Source organism: Pantherophis guttatus, chromosome 1, assembly GCF_059756535.1.
Source record: "Pantherophis guttatus breed Tessera chromosome 1, ASM5975653v1, whole genome shotgun sequence".
Classification (NCBI taxonomy): domain Eukaryota; kingdom Metazoa; phylum Chordata; class Lepidosauria; order Squamata; family Colubridae; genus Pantherophis; species Pantherophis guttatus.
In genome coordinates, this window is record NC_142063.1 from 73,470,294 (window position 1) to 73,480,650 (window position 10,357).

Genomic DNA, 10,357 nt, shown 5'->3' on the forward strand with positions numbered 1-10,357 from the left:
CTGTCTACAGAGAGATTCTACTCCCAATTTTAAAATGTGAAGATTCAAAATAAATCTCAGAGGCAGAACAAAGTCTTTGTGGCAGCTGTACTTCTCTGTGAGGGAGGTGATGAGAAGGCCGAGAGAGAGAAGCAAGGTTAATTTTCTTGTTTCTCCTATCATGCCTAGAGCTTTCACACATTCCAACTGTCAGCATGCATAGGGTTGTTATTTTCTTCCGCTTTCTGTCATGTTCAAACATTTCAAACATCATGGTAGCAATTAGCCGTACAAGGCTAACAGGCCACATGCTTGTAAAGCTGGTGATATCCCTTAACAGGTTTTACAATGCATGAGACAGTTAACTATTTCATGATACATATTCTCCACAGTTCATCCAAAGGCGAGACTAGAACTGCATGCCGTGAAAAAGGTATAGTGTCTTTATTATGTAAGTCTTTAATTTTACAAGTCATTATTCTGAAAGCTGCTCTTATCTTCCACTCTGGCCAAATTCTCATATAGCTGTGATGGTGAACCTATGGCACATGTGCCAGAGGTGGCACACAGCACCCTCTCTGTGGGCATGTGAGCCATTACCCCAGCTCAGCTCCACTGTGCATGCACGTGTGCCTCCCACCAGCCAGATGGTCTTCAGGTATCTGCCGCGCACACGGGGGGGAGGGAGCACGCATGCACAGAGAGGCACATGCAGGGGGTGCAGAGATGTGCAGTGGGTGGGACACATGCGGGAGTGGAGCACATGCAGGGGGTGCATGCATGCACACGGTGCATGCGGGGGCAGAATATGCATGCACAGAGGCAGAGCACACGCGTTGCATTTTTGGGGTTCTAAAGTGTAAGATAAAACTGTGATATTTAAGGGTGAGTAGAATACCACAAACCCATCAGAATGCGCATGACTGGACTCTGATGCATGAAAAAAAAAAAGGAAAGATGCCAGATTCTTCACTGGTCTCTTCCTCACAAAGCTCCTCCCTCCCAGAGGAACTAAAACTAAAAGGAATGCCTGCAGAGGTTGCTGTTTCTAGGTCTAAATTCACAGAACAGAACATAGAACATCTTTTCCTGACTTTGCATCCATGATCTTTCAAGAATGCAATGTGTTGTAACTTCATGGAGAAAAACCAGGGGAGAAAGACTATCTAGAACCTGCCTCTCCAAATCCTTTGTGTCAGGGTGGTGGTGAATATTTTGACTTCAAGAGGTCACTAAACAACTGTTATACTTCACTGTTCTCAAGAAGGAACTGTCAAACATCAGAAAATAAGATAGTGGTTCAAATAACACATATCTTTTTGACCAAGGATTGGTTAAATTAGTTGTTTTCTTGAAGTTATAGTTGGTGCATTGACAGAATTGACCTTGATGCAGAAGGATCTGTTCTGTTCTGTTTATATATTCTAAGAAAAGCAGATTTTTTGCAGCAATTTCTATTATGATGATGCTCAGAAGTGGGCCTCTCATTACCTGTTTATGAGCTTCCTGAATACACACCAACTGTGTCAAACATAATGCTGAACCAGAAAGTCCAATAGTCTAAATCAATCTCCTAATTTTCCTTTATCTGTATTTTCATCTAGCACCTACTTTGGTTGCAAGATTTTCTCCACTCCAATGCAAGTGGGGAAAGAACTTGATCTTTATAAGGCAGGAAACCCTAATACTCCTCTTTTAGAAAGACAACAACACTGACACAGGAAACATTGGCATCTTCTCTAAATATCTGATGATCCTGAAAAATTCTCTGTTATAAACAGAAAGCATTTCTTATCTGAAAGAAAACCAGAGAGATGCATAACGTGGCCAGAGGGGATCTAGAGGAACATATTTTAAGAATAAACATGATTCTCCAAATTTGGTCCTACAGAGAGATGTCCTCATAGTAGAGTTGTGTTGTTACAATTTCAGAAGGCAATGCTACTGTTAACATACCAGTATCTCTCTTCATAACATGGAGCTTTAAGCAGATTATAAAATAAAGGATAATAAGCTTCTCAAGATAAAATAATCAACCCCCTTAAATTTTAAAATGCAAAATTGATTAGCATATTTTTGAAATACAAAAAGTCATCATGACTCACGCAGCTCCTGCAAAATCAATGAGGATGCTCAAAAGTCTTAAAACCCTTGGGACAGCATTGCCAGAGCTGTATAACAGATTCTCTTTTTACCTTTAAGGTTGGAGAGAGAATTCAAACAAGAGACTGGAAAAAAATATTGGAACATCTATTCCTCACTGCAACTCTATCCACCCTCTAATTGTACAATATTCCTTTTATAGACATGGATGAGCATATTGAAAATCTTAGAGCTGTGTTCACACTTGCTCCTAATTATGGCACAAACATACCCTAGCATCATCTTTTCTGGGAAGATTGAGTTTGCTTGTCATTACTTTCATGTTATGAGTGAAATAAGTTTAAAATCTCTCTGACACCATGCAAGGGTAATTTTGGGGTAGGTATAATTACCCTTTGGTATCCATTACATTAGCAGGACATCAAATGATTGAAGTGATCTAAAACAGAGATTATAGACAAATGAGAGCAGCAGCAACAGGGAGAACAAATTTAATGTTGGTATATATATTTTTTCTGAGTTCAGGATGGATGCTCAATTCAGCAGTGAAGAAACAACCTCAGTTATTTGCCAGGTCAGGGCTGAGTACAGTCCTGGATTCTGACATGTAAATTTCACTTGTAAATTTTCCATTTCAGGAAGAGTTGTCATTTTGGTCACAGAAAACATACACGGGGACAAGAATGAGGAACCTTTTGTCCACCATATCCTCCTGATTTTCAATTCATAGCATTCCTCACCACCACCCATTAGTCTTGCTAATTGGGTTTTCAGGGAGTTGTAGTTCAGCAATATTTGAAAGTCCCCCTCTCCATTCCGATTTAGAACAATAAAACATTTGAGAATGAAATTAAGATTTTAAGAACATGTACCTATCTAGCTTTCTCTTACAGTCATGGGACAAAAGATGCACCGATGGAGACTAAATTTCCATGAAAGTCTTCCTTGTTATTTTTGTAGAGAGAGATGATTCACAATCTGCTATTGTTCCATATTAGATTCTTCCATGAATGGTACAGTCAAATTTGAGTCAAGATCTCAGGCCTTACGATGTCATGTAAAATTGGGTGCAAATCAGAGATTAACCCCTTTATCTAACTGAAATCACCTTTTGGGGAACATTTACTCCAATTTACTTCCAGGTTAGAAGTAATAATAGGGATTTACATGACAAAATAGGATTGCAGCCTACTGTTCAGAACCAGAGTGCTGATCCAATTGGGATTCTACTCCTCTCCAGCAGTAACTTTTCAAGCAGACATTATAAATTTGTCTCACTATTTCTCAATTAGCTTGAAGATTGGAATTCTCTCCATGCTTTTCCTGGAGTGTCAATGGACTCTATGGAATGACATTCTGAACAAATATGCATAGAATTTACAAAAGAGTCACATTCTTTTATTTTTTTTAAATCACTGTTTGGTCCTTGTGAATAAGGTGAGATGCAAGTATTCACATCTGTTGCTTTGTAAACAATGGGATTTATTGCTATTAAGGACAATGACACTTGGGGCAGCCTATTTCTAAACATCTGAAGATAGCAAGATGGTAGAAGGAATATAGTGATATTTTCACTCTGTCTTCTAACATCAGAGCCTCACTTTCCAAAATGGTAGAGCTGACCTTATGGACTTGAGAGCTGCTCCCTATCTTATCTCTTTCATTTACAGTAAAGAAACAACCCCATGTCATGGAAGGAATGTGTATCTGTTTTGACTTATGAAACAGAAATATGCATACCAAACTGTTGTTTTGACTTGCAACTGCATTCCCCTATGGGTTCTTACAGTTTGCTTTTTATAACTGGATACAAAACTACCAGCATTGAAAAAAGCATACTGTTTAAAGATTAAACTGTTGTATTATGAGATTTTGAAAAATCATTACATCAATTTTTCTGAATGCTGAAGCTTTGAAAAATACCATTTTTTTTTCAACAGAACTATGTAATGTTAATAATTCATGGCACAGTTTTGTAGCTAAAACACTGCTAGAGGAAAATAAAATAGTTTGTCCTTCACTAACAATGCAAGTTCATTTTCACTTCAAAGAGGATATGTCTTTTATGCTATAGATATCTGATTTTGCTTTTAACAGTCACGTTAACACTAGATGAATTTTCCCCACTCTAGTATTTTGAACTGAATTAAGTACATCAACAAAGCAAGCTTTGCAAAAATCTTTTTCCTGCCCTCTGCTTGAACATGGAAACCTGGTGCACATTACTATGTACTTTCTGTAAAATATGTATCTATGGAAGAAAGATCAGATGTAGAAGGCTTAAGCACGGTACCTTTGTTACTGTAGAGAGAGAAAAAATTAGATGGCTAACTAAGGACGTCAGATGAAAAATCCTTTTCCAAATTCCGCAGTCCACATGCAACTGTGTTCTAGGTATATTTATATGGACAAAAAGAAAAGCGGAGTCTTTTTTTACTAGCCATTTTAGACATTGTTTTTTAATAAGTATTCTAACTGAATTGAAATTATCTTATTTCTAAACCTTTGCATTTCGCTAAAAATGTTTATTGGAAAAAAAACCCAAAGCAAAACATATAGGTATGGATTGAAGAATATAGTAAATAAAAGGAATATCTTCAAATCTCCTGGCCAATTCTTTGGAAGGATTGTTGATAGATTACCAATTGAAACTGACAAAGAAATGACAATCCAGACACAACTTTCTGGAAGAATTTAAGATCTTTGCTTTAATTAGCCAAATCCCTGTATTTGTTGCTATTATGGAAGAATCAGTATTGCCTAACATTTAAACAACTATATGTATTTGCTGGGAATTTATTCTGTGAAGAAGTATTATTTAATACAATTTATTGAAGAAATGAAACCTGTGCTGTGGTCTTCAGCATCTGTGGATAACACATTTATCTCTAAGTTGTCTCTCTTCCGTAACCATTTACGCCATGAATTCTTATGAGACAAATATGCATCCAAGACAAAAATTCTAGAACTACCAAATATAAAAATCCTACCAATTGCTCAGAGAGGACTAAGCATGCTTAGCCAACTCAGAACAACATTTTGATAACAAAATGAAAGATGCTACAAAGGGGTAATAACTAAGCACTGAATCCATCCCACATTACAAGCCCCACTGGGAAATTCTCTTACTCCTCAGGAAATGTGGTTCCTTCTAATTTAGTGCTGATACACATGACTGCAGCATCTTTAAAAGCATAAATTGGTCAGGTTGTGTAAGGCCAGATGGTGGCAGCAGGGCTAACCTCTTGTCTTCCTTCATTCTTTTGGAGAAAAAAATATATTTCTGTCATTGGCTCATTTGAGTGAAATGGGTGCCACTGAAAGGAGTAATTGCCTGAGTCAACACCTTACATGTGGAAATGGCTTTTTATTGTAATTAATTCCCTTAACAGGTGCTCATGTACTGCCTGGAGGAAGTATCTTTGAAACTCATAAAAATCAAAGCATATTAAACTGTTCTTTAATAATACATTGGAGGGAGAGTTTTCCGTCTTAAACACAATTGCCCTTGAACTCAGAAGAGTGGCTGACTGCGCTGTTGTAGTAGAGAAGTGCCTTTTGCAGTGTGTTTTTACCCTTTATCATTTAATTATGTTATTTGGTTACACTGTCTAATTGCTATAGTAACCTAATATTAAGAAACAACTTCAACTTAAACACAGTCTTTTAGAAACGTTTTAAATATGCAAAAAAAAAATAACAACCAAGTTTAAGTGTCATTGTAGAGCACAGCTACCAAAAGCGAAAGTCCTTCATCTGCCTAGCTCTCAAGCAGAGGTTGTCTTAACCTTGGCAACTTGAAGATTTGTGGACTTCAACTCTCAAAATTCCCCACGCTGGCTGGGGAATTCTGGGAGTTGAAGTCCACAAGTCTTCAAGATTGGATACCTCTGCTCTAAAGCGACGTCCCATCAACTTGGCTAGTTTTTTTTACTTTAAGGCCATTTTCCAGGATTCGTAAGAAATTTGTCAAAGTCGCCTCGAGCCTCCGGAAGCGCGAGGCGCGCACGGGCCCGTCCCCTCGAGAAGCAGCGAGGGCAGAGTTTCTGCCAGTCTGGAGCCTGGCTCCAGTTCCCTCCCCCAGGTGTGTCTCCAGCCGAGAAACCTCGGGCGTGTCACAGGAAGCAGGCTCGCCTCCGAAAGGCGGAGCGTCCAGCGTGCCCCAAGCGCCACTTTTATCCGGGGCTAGACCTCCAAGTCCCCTCCTTTTCCCTCCGCCCCCCACCATTTCTTCCAGCCCCGTGACGCGACTTTCTCACGTCGCTCGAGTATGCAAGCATAGCCATATAAGGCAGGCAAGACTTTTTCACCTTTCCTCTCTCGCTCGCCGAGCTGTGGGGAGCTAGGCTGGAAAGAGCCAGCCTTACCTTAGAAGGCTATGGCTGTCTGGGCCTCTTTGCAGAGCCCCCAAGCTATGCCGCCCCGCCATTGGCAACAATATAGGAATAGCAATCCTTAAACTCCTCCCGAGGTGGACAAGCAGCAATTTCCGGAACGCGGGGCAGCCCTGTTGGCTCAAAAGGAAGCGGGCAGGAGGGTTCAGGACAAGAAACAATGGGTGGAAACTAATCAAGGAGAGAAGCAACCTGGAATTGAGGAGAAACTTTCTAACAGGAAATCTGTGGGTGCTTCATCACTGGAGGTTTTTAAGAAGAGACTCTACAGTCACTTGTCTGAAATGGTTTAGGGTCTCCTGCTTGAGCAGGACCAGAAGACCTCCAAAGTCCCCTCCAGCTCTATTCTAATTCAGATTCCCTTGCTCTGAAAGCCAGCAGTTCTCCAAGGACAAGGCTTGGCGCATACGGAGACAAGACAATGAGGAGCAGAGATGGGTTTTGTAGGTGCTTTCCTGTCCAGACAAGGATTTTGCTGCATAATCAGCTTCCTTATTCATGTGTGAGTGGAGATAAGTTAGGTTAAGATGCTTCCTCCTCCTCCACCACTGTTTCTTCTCTGGAAACAAATCCGGTTTATGTCACATCAAATGTTTCCCCTGCTTCAAAGAAAGGTGAACTTTGGGGACCCAGACTCTCCACCGTTCTCCTTCAAAATCTATAATACTGTACTGCAAGAAATATAACCATTTTAATTTCTAAAGCAACGGCCCTGCAACTTTTTAACGGGTTTAACAATTACTTGAACTTGCTAAAAATGTTAAATTAGAGCCAGGCCAATGATTATCTAAAGGACAAAGTCCAACAAGAATATTTTCCAGCAAAAGTCTCACTGCTTTTCAAGATCATAGCAACCTTCCATTAAGTCCTACTTTCCCCCCAAGGATGTATTTTTCAGCACCTTTCATTAGTCAGAATAGTTTCAAACTTTTAAGCAATTTGTCCATATATTCATGGATTAATGGATTAATGTACTTACTTAATGAAGTACTTCAAGAATAAACAGATGCTATCAGCACAACTCTTGGCTTTATTCTCAGTTAAAACTGGAACAGAGACAACTTTTATCATTTTTTTTTACAGATTGGTTATAGCAGTGGTCTTATATGTGAGTGGACTTATTTATGCTTAGTTATTTCAATGGCAGGAACACGGTGACCTAGCAGTTAAGGCACAGGACTTTAACCAGAAGATTGACAGTTCAAAACCTGGTTCCAGTTCTTGCCCCATGTCCTGCCAGCCTAGCAGTTCTGAAGACATGCAAATACGAGTAGACAAATAGGTAACACTTCAGTGGGAAGCGTTTCATGCACCTCGGCATGCCAGGGAGATGCTAGATATTTGAGCTGGTTTCAGAAAGAGCTGAGTAAATGAGAAATTTTTGCTGATGTATGCTGGATAATTGAGAAAGCTAAAAAAGTTTCTAAAAGAAGTCAGCATGTGCTTCACTGATTAGAGAAACACTTTCAATTGTGTCAACCCATGTCAAGCTGTAGAATGTACTTTAAAAAATGACTTCCAGAGCAACTCATCTTTATGTGAAAGGTATACAGGTAATTCTCACTTAACAATGGTAACTTGGACTAGAATTATCACTGCTAATCAATGCGTTGTAAAATGTAATGCCATGTAACTGCATGGTTTAGCAACAGCATTCTGGCAATCCCTGGTTACCATTGTTAAATGAGGACCTCAAGTGACTGTGATTTCCGCTAGCTGCCTGCTGGCTTCCACAATGACTTTGCTTGTGGGAAGCCAGCATGGACTGTGATCACATGACCATGGAGACACTGGCAATTGGAAATCCAGGCCAGTTGCTGAGCACCTGGATTGCTATCATGATTGCAGGGGTACCACAACAGCCAGATCTCTGAGGACTGGTTGTAACTACCACTCATTCAGCCCTGTCACAAGTTTGAATGGTTGTTGAACAAGTGGTTGTTAATCAAGGACCACCTATACATATGTCAGGAAACTACAGATAGAAAATGGCAAATAGGACAGCCTCCAAGTTGGGAAAGGAGCAAGACAAGACTACGTTCTCCCCTTACTTTGTCAATTATATGTGGAATAAATATTGAAAAAAGCTGTGTTGGAAGATGATAGTTTTTTAAACTGGAAGAAGAAACATCAACTTGCACTATGCTGATGACACCAACTGCTGACAATATAAGCAAGTTCTGCTAACAAAAATCTAAGTTCAGAGTGAAAAATGGGACTAAGACTAAAGTAGACTGAACTAATAATGAATACAGCAACTAGCCTTACAACAACAAAAATACTGAAGTAATGTCACCAGTGTAATAGTGGCATCCCTTTTTAAAAGGGATTTTATTGAGTGGTTACAGTAATGTGATATACTGAATAAACTATCAGATAACATAGAAAATAACCCCACCAAAACTTCCACAGATATCCTGCACAGATTTTAGTGATCCTGAGAGGGTCTGAAATCTGTAAAAATGGGAGGGTGTCCCACTGCCCAGAGGGAATAAATTCACCATGTCTGAACTGTAGGAACCCATTAAAAGCTGGTAGAATGTATTAAAAAATAGCTTTGTGTATTTCAAATCATCATTACAATCCTACAATGATGCATTTTCAGGAGATAAACCTATCTCTGGTTCCTTCAGCATTAAGAGATACTTTTCCTTCCCACTTTGTCCTAAAAACTATATTATTTTAAAGATTTTTTATACAACAACAGCAAGCTACATGTCATACTGATTAGCTGGCTTTCTCAACCTTGGTGGTTTAATGACAGACTTCCTTTGATTGAGTTCATTTGTCACTTATTCTTTCATCTGCTTCCAAAATTACATTTCACTCACTCCCACAACAACTTTCCTTTTAAAGGGGAAAACAGTATAAAATTGCAAAACTGCTCTGGATATGAGTTACGATGTTCCAAGCTACTAACAATCCAGTCATTCAAGGTGGGTGATTGTGGAGTTCTACAAACTGGTAGAAGTGGTTTTTCTCTGTTCTCATCCCTGGAAAGAAATAGATACTTCCCAGCCAATATATCTTTGAGGGCAGTGGAGAGACACTAATTAGTCCAATTTCATAGCTAAATGAAGTTTAGAATCCATTATTTTGCTCTCTGCATTAGTGCAATCTTTTGCTTTCTTACTGTTCCTACAGGTAGCAGTGTCATAGATAATCAGATCTACTTAAAAGCTATCATGAGAAGAAATTATCATATATTTTGTCTGTTGGGATATTATCTGCTCTGCCCAATGCATTGGAATATTTGGATTTTGTTTCAGCCATGTGATTCTTTTGTCAGCTCTCTTCAGCCATCTATCTGCTGTTATCTGAATGTTGGAGAAATGTCTTGGTTACATGTATGTCTCACAGCTGCTGGGGACAGGAGCACTGTAACATGTTTAATCACTTAATTTATGGTGGTGAAATGTGAGGTTGTTATTGAAACGAAACAGTCATTCAAAATTAAGAATAAAGCCCATTGCATTCCTATGATGATAACTAAAGAAACTATAAAACCAAATATATCAATGATTTTTTGTGCATTGGACTTACACAATTTTTGGCATTAGGGACAGGCAAGTTTTCAAAATGTTTTCTGATATATTTTTCTGAAACCAGCAACCAGCAGCTGTAGTCTTACCAAAATCAGACAATGACACCCGTGGGGTAGAACTGTCAAAGAAGGTAGGATTATGGTAGTGAAACTCCAGCCCTATCCTTTATGTATGTGGAATGATTTCTTGACTTGGTGGGAGCTTTAGTTGCAGATCATCTTATTATGAGCCACAATGGTGCAGTGGTTAGAGTGCAGTATTGTAGGCTGCTGCTGCTGACTGACAGCTGCCTGCAATTTGGCAGATTGAATCTCACCAGGTTCAAGGTTGACTCAG